General features: G+C 44.4%; 1 protein-coding gene across 2 annotated transcripts in view; it reads right to left on the bottom strand.

Annotated features, from left to right (window-relative positions):
- Window positions 1-14,789, bottom strand: part of Shroom3 (shroom family member 3) — a 286,870-nt gene that overhangs the window by 270,487 nt on the left and 1,594 nt on the right. Inside the window, exon 1 of one of the 2 annotated variants that reach the window (XM_029477239.1) lies at window positions 9,995-10,012. The exons of the other annotated variant lie outside the window; for it this stretch is intronic. The gene's annotated coding sequence lies outside the window, so the exon portion shown is untranslated. Of the gene's footprint in view, window positions 1-9,994; window positions 10,013-14,789 lie in introns of those variants that run through there. 2 annotated transcript variants of the gene reach the window in all.

Here is a 14,789-nt window from a genome sequence, read left to right as displayed (position 1 = left end):
GAGCCACCATGTGGTTGCTGGGATTTGAACTCTGGACCTTCGGAAGAGCAGTCGGGTGCTCTTACCCACTGAGCCATCTCACCAGCCCTCAACTTTCATTTTAATGAATGAAGGCATAAATAGGTTTAGATAATTCTGGGACCAGCAAAGATAAAATCTGAGTCCTCTCTCTCTCTCTCTCTCTCTCTCTCTGTGTGTGTGTGTGTGTATGATGTGTACATATGTATGAAAGTCTATGCTCATGGGTACCACATTGCGTATGTAGAGGTCAGAGGGCAACCTTGGATGTCCCTCCTCCTTTGTTTCACACAGGGTCTCTGTCGTCTGCCTCTGTAAATGCCAGGTTAGCAGATTTGCAAGCGTCAGGGGATGCTGCCTCCTCCTCCTCCACTCCCCATCTTGCTGTAGGAATGCGGTGATTGGGCGCATGCATCAACTGCATCTGGCTCTACACAGGTCCGGGAGGTCCGAACTCTGGTCCTCATGCTCGTATCTCCCCAGTTCCCCACCCCTTCCTTCCTTTTTTAAAACTATAAGTACGTTTGCCAGCCATGAGACACAGTATAGGAGATGAACGCTTTTGAAGTAACTGGAGAAGAAATCATATGGGGATACAGAAATGGTACCTGCTGGAAATCCGTGCAAATTTAAAACCCGCTTTAGACCGGCTCCTGGGAAAGTTGGGTTAAGCTCTGGAGCAGGAATGTATTCAGAGGTCAACAGCCAGAGAGAAGGTGGGGGCGGGGAGGGGGGGTGCCCGGCAGTGATTCACTTGGTAGTTTAAAACTGCCTTTTATTCTTATTCCTGTAACCTCTATAGAATCCGTGAAGAATGGGGGTGTTTTCTCTAATGCATGGAATTGTAGTAACAGACCAAAGTCTCCTTGAACACACTGCCAGTAAAGAAAACGCAGCATCTGTGACTGGCTAAACTGGGTGGGATGGTAACCTAATCTGTAGCTGCTGTTTGAATCCTGTTCATTATAATCATGTAGCGCCGTACAGTGAGAATGCACTGGGAGGTTTTCAACGCGAGCGTTTTCAAAGACTACATTCCTCATTAGACCTTCCCCATTAAACCATGCTTGAGTGATGCTACACAGCTGAATACTTGGGATTTTTCCCCCTCTTGTCTCAGTCTGAAGACAAAGGATTCTTCCGCTTGCCAAAGTTCCCCCGGAGCCTAGGTTGAGGCGCTGTGACAGCGCTCCGGTGGGGAGCGGGGAGCTTTTTATTCAGCTTTCTGTCAGGCCTCATTCACTAAATAGGGATCGGGTTGGACCCGTATATGAAGACCCCTCCCCCAAAAAATTCAGTGAGGAAAGCGTTGCCCAGTTGCCTTCAGAGATGCTGAGTCATGCACACAAGGCTTAAGGACCAGATTCTTTTGGTTCTAACTTCTTCACAGACACAGCATCATCAGCAAGTTTGCTATTAGTGCTAGCTGGGAGGGTAGCCCTGGGTTCAACACCCAGTATTAAAAAAGAAAGAAAGGAAGGAAGGAAGGAAGAAGGAAGGAAGGAAGGAGTGAGGGAGGGAAGAAGGAAGGAAGGAGGGAGTGAGGGAGGGAAGAAGGAAGGAAGGAGGGAGGGAGGGAAGACAGCTCCCTCTCCCCCATCTTAGGCCACCATTGATCTACTACTGTGTGTCCTTGGATTTGCCTTTTCTGGGTTGCATGCTCTTTTGTGCTGGCTTCTTTCAGCAAGCATCAGGTCTTTAAGGTCCGTCCATCTTGTAACATATACATCTCACCATATCCAGTTCCTTTTTCCTGACAAGTTGTATTCCATTACGTTCTATATTACATTTTGTTTATACAGCCGATGGCCATTTGGATCTTTTTACATTTATTGGTTAGCATGAAATCGTGAGGCCATAGGCATTTAAGTCCTTCTATGGATGTATCTTTGCATATAGGTCAAGGGTTTTACATTGTACGGATTGCATTACTTTTTAATGTACTCCATACATGTGAGTATCGGCATGTATGTATGTCCATGTGCGTGTGGCAGGAAGGTGTGATCTGCTGGATGTGGGTGCTGGGAACTGAACTCAGATCCTCTGAAAGAGCAGTGTGTTCTCTTAACTGCTGAGCCACCGCTCCAGCCCCCAAATTTCTATTTATTAGTGTATATCATTGTACAAAGTGAAGGGCCTCACCAGGACATTCTCATTGAAGTATGTCATGTATTTGGCCATATTCACCCCCTTACCCTCTCCTTCCTTTTCCTTAACAGCTCCCTACTACCTTTTGTATGGTGTGAGAAGGCATCAGATCCCATGATTGTGAACCACCATGTGGTTGCTGGGAATTGAACTCAGGACCTCCGGAAGAGCAGCTCAGTGCTCTTAACCACTGAGCCATCTCTCCAGCCCACCAAGGCAGCTCTTATGAGGACAATATTTAATTGGGGCTTACAGTTTCAAAGGTTCAGTCCATTATCATCAAGGTGGGAGCATGGCAGCATCCAGGCAGACATGGTGCTGGAGGAGCTAAGAGTTCTACATCTTATTCCGAAGGCAAACAGAAGACTTAGCTCCCACATGGCTAGGAGGAGGGTCTCATTGACCAGCCCCACAATGACACACTTCCTCAACAAGGCCACACTTTCTAATAGTGCTACTCCCTGGGCCAAGCATACTCAAGCCCCACACCCAGTCTCTACCCTCCTCCCTGACCGTTACGTCTCTATCATGAGAGGCCAGACTGCTGCAGAAGTACTTTAAGTGACATGATTTCATTTAAATATGAATTTAGAAAAGACTAGAATCACAGTTAGGTTCTCTTCAACTGCTTGCTTCAAATACTTAGTAATGAGTTTTGTGGCAAGGGATCTACTCATTATTTGGCCCATTCTAGTTTAGGTTGAGGCTTAAAGCAGACTAACGGCTGTCCTGTACAGCAACTGCTTGTCAGTCTTCACTGTATGCAACAACAATGAAATAGTGACCTGGGTATAGAAGGCATAGTGGTTGACTCATACCCACTGTTGGGAAACCATACTCAAGCCCTCTGTGGGAGCAGTACTTGCTCTTGACAATTGAGCCAGCTCTCCAGCTCATTGTGAATCTTCTGCTTGAATCTCACAGCTATGGGGACAGACCCTGGGCTTAGAAACAAAATCCCCACCAGACTTTAGGTCCTATCCTTCCCTTCCCCTTAGTAAGCTTTCTCCTAACGATGGTTGTATTTGGGTTTTCTTGGAAGCAGAGGCAAAGGTAACTTGTATTCTCTGGTTGAAATTGTTGTCTGGGAGGCTAACTGCCTTAGTCTGCTAGCCTAGGCCTTGTCTTAAAAGCTTCTAGCCTCTACACAACCTAATCTAGAATAGAATGTGTTCAGCTGAGACGACTGCTGAATAAGTTCACCTGTGTTCACACGTTCTTGTTCTTTCTGAACTCCAGCTGGCTGGTTCAAATCAGCTGCTCTGGTTCAAACTCTTCTCCCAGCTGACTTATTCAATCTGGCTTCTCTCTCAGCTCTGAATTGCTCTTCCTGGCCTCAGACTGACTCTAGCAATTGTTCTTAATCTTCTGGCTCCTTCTCATTCTCTTGCTTATTCCATCTTTGCCGGTGTCTAGCTTGTTCTCTCTTCAATCTGTCTCTGTAAAATTCTCCCAGTAAGGGGCTGGTGAGATGGCTGCTCTTCTGAAGGTCCGAAGTTCAAATCCCAGCAACCACATGGTGGCTCACAACCACCCATAATGAGACCTGATGCCCTCTTCTGGTGCTGTCTGAAGACAGCTACAGTGTACGTACATATAATAAATAAATAAATAATCTTAAAAAAAAATTCACCCAGTAAAACTGCCTCCCATGTGGTGAGGGTCTCAAAGCCCACTCCCTCTCAACTCTATTGTCCTGCCCTCCATAAACTCTACTGTATCCTGTACAGTACCCTCTTCTTCCTGTACTGACTTACTTGTCTTCCTTAACTGTCTTCCTGTACTGTTTTCCTTAAGTAGCTTCCCTTCCCTCTCTCTTCTCATGAGAGCTGGGCAGATCCTATTCTGTCAAATCTTTCTCTGATTCATCACTTTCCCTGCCACTCAATTAGACATCACTTTCAAAGATAGGCATTTCCTTCTACAAACTGCCTTTGCCTTCATTGATTGGGATTAAGAGTGACTAGTATGGGCACGTTCCAGCCAGAGGGATTAAAGGTGTGTGCTAAAGGCTGAGCCACACTCTAACTAGGAAACAGGTTAACTATCCTGTAACAAGCAGACCCTGAGACTAGACTCCAAATGCAAGCCATGTATGGGTAGTAAGTAATATTAACAGGGAAGTGCGCCAGGTATGGAAAGGAAGAGTGTTTAACAGGCACAACATCAAGCCAGCTCTAACGATGGATAACCGTTGCTTCGTTCTGCAAGGGGCACTCTGGGAGTTAGCACAACGTTAGGTCAGAGTTATGCCATCTGAGGTGAACTACAGCAACGCCAGTCTGCCATGGGTGGAAAGCTTGTTCCTGGTGACATTCACTCTGGTGGCAAAGGGGAGAGACAAAATAAAGCCTTTAAGCAAAGAGTTGCAATGGTGACCACTGGCAGTCCGAAGTGACGAGTAAGGGAATGTGGGCAGAGTAGCGATAGAGAGGGAACTTCAGTAGGTGAAGATGAAGGGGGAGAGCTGTGAACAACATTCACTGAAAAACAGTTCCCAGGCCACCACATTTTCACATACTCAGTAAATAATGTAGTAGTGAGAGAATGAAATGACTTAGCTTTTTTTGTTCCACCAGGATCTAGGAGAAAACTCTTTCCTCGTATACAAAAACAAGTCTCATTCTGATACAATGACATCCTAAGACGGTGTCTGACCCACACATGGAAATCAGTATATATTTCTCCCTTTCCTGTTCTGACTCCTCTGTTTAAGAAGCCAGACAGCAATAACATTTAGTACCTGGGATCAGGGCGGAGCCACATAGCCCGTCCCCCACTGGAAGAGTCTAAACGGACTGTTCTTCTAAAAGGTCACATCCACTGACTCCCATGTGTAGGAGAAAGTGTGACAGAAGTCCTTTTGAGAGAGTGCCAACAGCTCGTTGAATTGTAGACTCCCAGCCAAGAGCACCACCACACAACCCTGAATGCAGCCCTGAAGAATATGGCTAATTCTTTTAACCTTCCCCTGCTGTCTTATTCTTAGCTTGATGGCTGCCTTCTTTTAGGCCAGCTGCTCATTAGTAAACACTCAAAAGCAAAAAATATGAAAAGCAAACAGCACACACAGGCATAAGAGAAAGGGCCGTGCTGTTTCCCCTGACCGTCCCCAAAGGGTTATTCACTGTCCAATTTTACAATTATTTATCTCAATACCAACATGTGTATTCATTTCTGGATACCACCCAGATGCTGGGTCTGGATTCCAGCAGCTCACTTCCCAGTCTCCATGAGACAAGTCCGAAGACTTCCAACTTCTCAGAGAACACACACACACACACACACACACACACACATACAGGACGAGGAAAGCTTATGTTATACTCATACATATTTATACGTTAAAAGTTTTAACGTTTCAATGGGAAGAGAGAGGGCTGAGAGTATAGCTCAGTGGTAGTGCAGTTTACCTAGCATGGATGAGGCCCCAACTCCAATCCCACACAAGAGAAAGAAGATAGACAATTGGTTCTACAGTAAGCAAATGTGTGGATCCGAACAGCATTTAATACCTAAAGTACCAAAGAGTTGGCCCAGTTAGTTCTACTTCAATCACCTAGCTTGATCGGTTGATTGGTTAGTTTTGTTGCTGTCTTTTGGGGGGCAATTTGTTTGTTTGTTTGTTTGTTTATTCATTTATATGTATATCTGTGTGCCTGCATGAGCTTATGTGCACCATGTGTATGCAAGTACTTGTAGAGGCCAGGAGAGGGCGACAGATCCCTTGTAAACTGTCTGGCATGGCTGCTGAGAACAGAACTCAGGTACTCTGAAAGAGCAGTGTGCAGTGTTCGCCACTGAGCCATCACTCCAGCCCCCTCCACTTCTATCCCAAGCTGCTTTCTCTCTGGCTTAGCAACCTCCAAGCATTGCTTGATGCAGAAGGTGTGTGTCGGGGGGTGTTAAAGTTTATTTTTAATTAATTAATTTATATGCTGTATATACTGGGGGCGGTATACATGTTCACATGCACATACAGTTATGGAGGCCAAAGAAGGGCTTTGGTTCTCCTGCTCATCCTGTCCTCTCCTGATTTTCTTCAGATAGGCCATCTCACTGATGCTGGAGCTAGGCTGGTGGCTGTCAGGTCCTCAAGATCCTTTACAGTGCTGGAGTTATAAGTCTGTGCAACCATGCTCAGTGTTGTATTTGGGTGCTTGGGGTTTGAACTCAGGTTCTTATGGTGGCAAAATAAGTCCTCTTATTTACTAAGTCATCTCCCCCAGCCCCTGCCTTGCTGTTTGCTTATGTAATGGGACAAGACCTTCATGCCTCCAACTTGCAAATCTCACATGTCTGATTCTCCTCTTCTTATCTGCTGGGTCTTAGCTCAAATATAACACTCCCATGACCCTCTCATTTGATTGATTGAGTGTAATCCCTGCTCTTCCTCTCCCTCCCAGACACCATCACTCAAGAATGCACTGTACTGTTTTTGTTCTTAATAGTGCTTACTGTATCATGGAATCATCCTGTACAAACATATCCATTGCCATAGGTCAGGGTATTTATTTGTTCAGTGTTTCATTTTGAAGTAGCCACTCTGGCCATGATCTGGAAGGCCAGTCAGGTACCATCTTTGTTACATGAGTTACAGGAGTGGCCTTCTACAGTTGAACTCCGACCATCCTTTCATCTGTCTACTCCTAACATCTGGAGCAATGCTTCACCATCCCACTATCGAATAGCTTAATCCACTGGATGCTTAGCAGGACCACTTTCAGTAAGGATGCTCCAGCTTTAGAGACAAGAAAACTGAGTTTGGGGAAAGCTAAGCCCCTTGAGCAGGGTCACATGATCAGTGCTTTTACTCTATTATCACTCAAAGCCATCCACCATCTGGGATGTGTACTTTGCTACTCTTGACAGCCTTATTCAAAACAACAAAAATAACAGGAATTACAAACATACTGAAGAGCACGTCTTAAAAATAAAGATTTAGATAAAATCTCAAAGAAAAAAATTTAGTTCAAAAGGGAAAGGGCCACAGCAAACGGGGGCGCGGGGAGGAGGAATGAAAAATGCAGTTGACATAAGTGCAAGTTGAGGCTCCGAGGCCCAGGACAGAGTGTCCATGTGCCAGTCTGCCAAGTTAGCAAAGCATCCTGGGAAGGCAGGAGAGAAATATTGCTTGCATTCTGCCGGTCAGATACACCAACTTTGTTTCTGTGGGAAAAGTCACTGGAAGAGGGGGGTGGGGGATGGCGCTTGATTTATCTGAGACGTTCTCCATCATTTTACTGTACTGAGGAGTGCCTGGGAGGTCAGAGCGCGGGAGATGGATGGACTCCCGGGATGGACAGAGAACAACAACTCTGCAGCCCTCTGGATAAGATGCTCACTGTTTGAAACCACATCAAAGGCAGGGACATGGAAGACTGTCTGTGGGTTAGCTCCAATCCAGAATGTCTTTGAGGTTTTTTTTTTTCAAAGATTGACAGAAAATCTTTCATTATGTGTCTCCAATTGCACTGTGGGCTCACTAAAATGAGACGAATATTTCTTCAATTAAATTGTGTTCTCTATGTAGGAGGGAACGCTTTGGGGGATGTATTAGCTTTAAAAGAAAGCAGAGTCCCCACTGATGCTCAGATCCACTTGGCATCTAAGATCAGCATGGTGTTTGTTGAATAAAACCTTTCTCCATCCAACAACAGGAGATGGATGACAACCTTAGCTTGCTTCTCACAACATGTCACACTGTACCCAAAGCTTGGGAGACCCGTTAAAAATTAAATAAAAGCATGTGTGTCCCCATTTTGACTAATTTAATTCAATCGGAGACATTTGCAGAACACTGTAAATACATATCTGAGTAAAAGATATATATGCCTAGTGTATTATATATAAAATATAATAAATATATATAACATATTATACATATGAATGTGTATATATAATATATAACTTTTAATCATATACATATATAGTATATATTATATTACTCATTTAAAATATACAAATATATAGTTATTAATTATATATAATATTATATATATATATATATGTATATATGTGTATGTGTGTGTGTGTGTGTGTGTGTGTGTATAAAAGTTAACCAGGTTGCTTTTTTTTTCCTCAGGGAGGAATTCATTCTTTTATTTATAATTTTTGACTTTTAGAGCTGTTGTTTCTTATAAGTCAGGTTGGCCTCAAACTCACTATGCAGCCAAAGGAAGACTTCAAACTCCTGGTCTTTCTGTCTCTGCTCCCTGAGTGTTAGGATTGCAGGTGTGCACCATCATGCTGAGTTTTTACAGTATTTGATTTGAGCCCAGGGCTTCCTGTATCCTAGGCAAACACTCCACCAACTGAGCGATGTTCCTGGCCTTCAAGCCGTATTTTCTAATATTATGTTTATAGATATCCTAGATATCCTTCTAAGAAAAAAAAATTTTTGAGATAGTGTGTACCCCAGGTAGGCCTCGAATTTGCTGCGCAGCCTAAGCTGGCCTGTAACTCCTAATCCCCCTGCCTCTGCAGCCCAAGCACTATAATCACTGATGTGCGCCATCCCATTCAGATCGACTTTATGGTCTGCTTGGATATTAATCCTTTCCTCTCTACTTGTTAGTACATTTTCATAATTGCTATTCATAATTTCAGCACTACGGATAGCGGGAAAGAAAGACAGGAGTAGAGGGAGAGACAAAAGGAGAGATGTGAAAGATCCTTACCTTCTAGACGTCACAGTCTAAAAGGAGGATACAAAAGGGTTCATACAAGAGCAAAAATGGCCTCAGCAGAAAGCACAAGCTGGGTTTTACACACGCATGCGCGCGCGCGCACACACACACACACACACAGATACACACAAATACACACTCTGTCGGCTAAAATGGAAGGCACCTTGGCAAATACACGCACTCTTTGTGCTTCCACGTTTTTTTTTTTCCCCCTCAGTATAATACGGAAGTCGGGTCACATGACTCCTGAGAGTCTTTACGGCGCTGAGATCCTATAAGCGACTTAAACTGAGAATTTGCTCTCTGTGTGTAGAGTGAGAGGTATTTTGCCAGAAAAAGCAGGATTTGCAAGCACAAGTAAAATCTATGGACCTTAAGGAGATCCCAGTTCATCCACAGGAGGCTAACAGCAAAGGACTATTTTTATTAGAAGACAAGCAGCAAGATCGAGGCAGAGCAAAAGCAAGAGAGGAAGGGACTGAAGGAGGGGACACACATCTATTCAAGAGCAGCGGGGAGGGGGGGTGTATGAAGGACAGGGAGTAGGTGTCAAAGAGAAAAAACAGAAAGCCAAAGAGTGAAATTGAGAAAGCCTGGGCATTTGAAAATATCAAAATAAGCATGGTGACATAGGTAAATAAATCCAGCACCTAGGAGGCTAAGGCAGGAGGATAGCTAAGTGTAATACCAGCACTTGGGAGATAAAGGCAGAAGGACTAGGAGCTCAAGGACAGCCTTGGCACCAAAACAAATTCAAAGCCAGGCTGGGCTACATGAGACCCTATTTCAAATTAAGGGTGGGGGGAGAATAGCAAGCTGATATAACTTAACTCTTGGAAGGAGACAAAAAATAATGACCTTAAGGGAGCCAATCTAGCCAGCCCAGAATTAAAAGGAAATGCTTTAAAAAGATGTCAAATTAAATAACCAGTAGCTGATTGCTGCTGTTTTACCGCTGAAGTAGATTTATGGCTAAAGCTTGTGTGACAAAACCCAGGGGTACCAAGAAAGTTGGAAAGTCGAAATCTGCTGATTCTAGAGAGAGAACATCCAGACATGATAATAATTGTCACACGGTCACCTGGATGACTCTGTTCCCACCCACAAGGCCTTGGTTCCTAACCCGAGGACTCACCCACCGACTCACACAGCAACGTGTAAAGCAACTGGTTCCACTTTCAAATGGCAGACTGACCAGAGCGTTCGAGACGATTCTCTACAGAGGCAGAACTATAAGGACAATGATGACATTAGGACAGTAGTTCTCAACCTGTGGGTCATAACCCCCTTGGGAGTTAGATAACCCTTTCACAGGGGTCGCACATCAGACATCCTGCATTATTAGATATTTATATTACAGTAGAAAATTACAGTAATGGCAAATCCCTCCCGAAATGCAATGTTTACAATGTGTGCAAAAACTAGCAACCTTGTGTCTCTCCTCGTGGATGACTGAAACTTGAGACTGCTCCAAGACAGGATCCTGCTAACCAAACTAGCTAACCCCTTCCCACTGTGCTGTGCATTATCAGCAGGCTGAGGCTCCATCAGAGAGAGCACAGCCCACCCAATCTCAGCTTTTGTGTACGTGTGTGTCTGTCATTGTCATTCCCTTGTCCCTGCAGTGAGGTTTCCAGGACCAAGCCACACATCCACATTGCAGCTCTATGTGGGGAGATCTAAATGTATGTTCCCTGGCCACAGCCACTCATATTTCATCCAGAATAGACCATGTCTTTTATTCCTGTAAGGTGAGAGCTGTTTCCAAGGGTTTCTTAGAGTATGCCCCCCCACCCCCGTTCCTCACGGAGGTCACTGGCACACGAGAGTGACCTTCCTCGTGGAGTTATCACCTGTAGATGTCTTGGGATAGAGCCTTGAGCACAGCAAACTCTCAGCAATGGCGGTCTGCTGTTCTTGTAGTCACTGTACGGCTCTGAGCCCCTGGAGCAGGTGCACCCCTGCAGCAGGTGGAACTGCTTTCCCCAGCTCCCGCACTGAGCAAATGGCTCATAATCAAATCAGGCTGCCAACTTCCTGAACAATTGAATTGTCTGAGCATCTGCTTACAACCACCATTTTTTTAAATAAGGTACCCTTTCTATTTGAAGCTCGCGGATTACAGAGGTTCACTCCTTGACCCCGCCTTTCCTTTTCAAGGGCATTAAATCCCAAAGAAAGCAAGTAGAAAAATAATCTTTTATTGCCACTCCTTTGTAGTTTTTCCCCTCCCCCATTCATTTTCCTGTCTTGTTTTGTACCAAAAAGAAAAGAGATACTTTGCGCATTATGCTGCCATCTATAACCTGGCTACTTATAACTGTGTGCATAATGTGTACGTGCCTTTCTAAGACTCGGCATGCACTGTCTCTTCTCTTCCCCTGCAATAGGAAAGCGCCCTGCCTTTGGGAACAAGGGGTACCGCTCAGCAGTACGAAAGTCCATTATGCACTTTTTTCATTGGCTCAGAAAGAAGAGCTGAAACCAGTCTCAGCTGCTAAGTTTCACTCTAGACCAGCAGTTCTCAACCTGTGGGTTGTAGCCCCTTTAGGGGTCAAAATGACCCTTTCTTAGGGGTGGCATATCAGATACTCACAACAGAAGCATGATTACAACTATGAAGTAGCAATGGATTAGCATTATAGTTCGGGGTCGGTCATCACAACATGAGGACCTGCATTACAGGGTCACAGTTCTGGGAAGGTTGAGAACTAGTGCCCTAGACTCTTTTCTGCTTTGGCCTTCACTCTATGAACTTTCACCAATGCCCACACTCCCTGGTGTAGATAAAATAGCTCCCTCTCTTCCCAAAGGCATCTGCTTTGTCATCCCTGGATCTTGTGATTGTGTTAGGCTATATGGCAAAGGAAGAAGCAAATGGAATTAAAGCTATTAATCAGCTGGTTTTAAAACAGGAACATTACCTCAGTGGACCCAATGAAATCGATAGGGTCTTTAAAAGCTGACAAAGGGATCAGGGATCAGGGAGGCGCTTGCCGGGCAAGATGCTGAGTTCCAGTCCCAAGCAGAAGGGAGCCGGAGTCCAAGGGTGGAGTGATAAATGAGACTTAAGCTGCTGTGGTTGGCTTTGAAGAAAAAGGGGGACTGCTGCCCCCTGCCTCCTTTCCCCTGCCCACTCTCCTCCACCACCACCACCACCCCCATGAACCTCTAGTACTTCCAGCCTCCAGAACTGGAAGAGAGAGGAGTTAGAGACTCTGCTGGAGCCCCCCAGAAGGAGTCTGGCCCTACAGATGCTTTGATTTTAGCCTAGTGAATCTCAGGGTTCTGACCTACAGAACTAGCGATTGGTGAGCTTTCATAGTGTTAAGTCACCAAACTTGGGGAAATTTGCTCAAGCAGTAATAAGAAACGGACATATATCTAAACTCTAGAAATCTGTCTAGTTTTTCTCTATCTCACGGGAACTCTGCTTCCCTCCTGAAAGTGCCCACTGCCTGATTTTGCTAGTTGACTCAGTACATGCTACCTATGTCAGGCACTGTACTGGGTCCTGATAATTTAAGAAGAATTAGATATAACCATGCCTTTTCATTTAGTCAACATTTACTTTCAAACATTAAGCAAAGAGCCTTCCTTGGCTTCTAGAAGGTTAGACCCATATACAGGCTCTGGGTTAGACATGTCAAAACTGAAAGAAATACTCCCTGTCCCCAACAAGTCAATCAACATAAATAAAATATCATGATTCAGTGCAATAAATACATGATACAGGAGTATAGAGGAGAGACCAAGCAACTCATCACAGGACATCAAAGAACTCTGAGTGAGGGTCAGGTGTGGATGGGCCGGGCTTTCCTTGCCACACAAGATAGGGAAAGATGTGCAGAAACCTTGATGTGATGTGACACTTCAAATGTCATTAGTGCAAATGAGGGTCAGAATTTTAAATCTGATTTCATTTTTTAATGCCTTTCATTGAAACAGAAATGGGAGTGGCTGTTGGCTATCAGGCTGGACAAAGCAGATTGAACTAGATGGTACTCCAGTGAATATTGCCCTCTCTTTCCTTCCTGCCTGTTTCTTAACAGCTGAAAATTAGACATGGTAACAAGTTACCTTGGTAGGCCAGTAGGAGGCCATCACTCTGGGATGGAGATAGGAACCAGAATCTAGCAACATAAAGAGCTACCTTCCAATTCAGCTATGTTCAGACTCTCACGTGGGAGAAATATAAACATTGCCATTGTTTATAGTTGCAGACAAACTTCCTCCTGTCCCAGCTGGAATGTGAACTGTCCCCACAGGCTCCTGTATTTGAATACTTGGTCCTCAGCTGTTTTGAAATGTTAAGGAACCTTTGGGGCTAGAGCCTAGCTCGAAGAGAGAGGCCTTCATGTTAATATCAGTTTCTGGTTCTCATCTTCCTGGTCAGTTGAGATAGGTACAGGCCATGCTGCAAGCCCGTGCCACCACAGAGGGGGGTCTCCCTAGCCTCTATGCCTCCCTTGCCTGGATAGATTGTATTCCCAAAAACTGTGCACTGAAATAAATCCTTGCTCCTGTAAGTTGCTTCTGTCAGATGCTTTGTTGTGGAAGCAAGGCAAGTTAGAAGCATGTAAGCAATTAGCATAGTCTCCCAGGCTAGTGAAGAGCAGCAGCCATATCTTTATCAAGATTTTAAAAAACACTTTCTCTGTAGCAGACACTATACTACATTCAACTGGCATAGAGTATTATGCCTGTATCCCAAAGACACCAGAGGGTTCCAGTGAATCAGTAGAAGGGGATTAGACCTCTTTGAGAGCCACTAGCATTTTCATGAATACATGCATAGACTTTATCACTAACATCCAGGAAGGTTGTGCAATCATTTTTTTTTTTTTAAATGCACACATTTTCAAACACATTTGCTGCAGGCTTTCTCTGTTGTTTATCCAACAGTAACTCTACTTCATTCATAGAAAGAACCACTTTTTCCCACCCAAACAGTACCAAAGAATCCTTGACTTCTAGCAGGCTAAGACCCTATTCAGAATTCATGAGAGAACCCCTAACCGGTCTAAACTAGTCATCGTCATTCATTTCCTTTTGCTATCTACAGGATAGCTATACAGGACAGTTCTGGCCACTGAGAAAGAAGCAAAAGTCTGATGAGAACGCAAAAACCTCCCACTCTGCCTGGAATGAAGATGTAATGGCCGGCCAAGGTGCAGCATCCACCCTACAACCATGAGGACAGAGGACCACAAATAAGAATGGCAAATGAAAGATCTAAGTGGAATTCTTGACTTGATTAAGCTGTTGTTGCGCCCAACAGCTGACCTCTATCAAGATTTCTCGTAGCTTAAGGAAAACAAGCCTCCATTTACTGAGGGCCCTGGTTCCAGGGCTGTCATTTTTTCAATAAATTAAATCCTTTCCGGTAGATACATATTCAAGTCTCCTCTGCTTTCCTTAGGAAAGCACACAGTCTGCAGGATGTCCCGTGTACCTGGGGCCAACTGCTGTCAGTTCCAATTCCTCCTGGCCCATCCACATTATTATTTCTCTGTTCTTTCTCAAAACACACACCAGGAGTGGTGGAGGATGGTGTGGTTTGGTGTGTGTGTGTGTGTTTCTGTGAAAAGCAACCTTACAGAGTTCAAATTCAACACCTAGTAGCTAGTGTGTCTTTCTCCACCTTCAAACTCAGAAGATTTTCTCCCTCAATTACAAATGTTTCCCCAGGGATGCCATTGTCTGAAAGTTCTTCTATTGTTCTCAATTGGTACTAGTCTGTAATTTCAAAATAAATATTATAGCAAATAATTTGAAAGTCTGCTGTTTAAGAGAAAAGCAAGAAAACTAATTCTAAGGTTAAAAAAAAAAAATTCAGCCGGGCGTGGTGGCACACGCCTTTAATCCCAGCACTCGGGAGGCAGAGGCAGGCGGATTTCTGAGTTCGAGGCCAGCCTGGTCTACAAAGTGAGT

The sequence above is a fragment of the Mus caroli genome, chromosome 5, assembly GCF_900094665.2.
Source record: "Mus caroli chromosome 5, CAROLI_EIJ_v1.1, whole genome shotgun sequence".
NCBI classification, from domain to species: Eukaryota; Metazoa; Chordata; class Mammalia; order Rodentia; family Muridae; genus Mus; species Mus caroli.
Note: the sequence above shows the minus strand (reverse complement) of the source record. Positions and strands in the feature narration are given on the sequence as shown.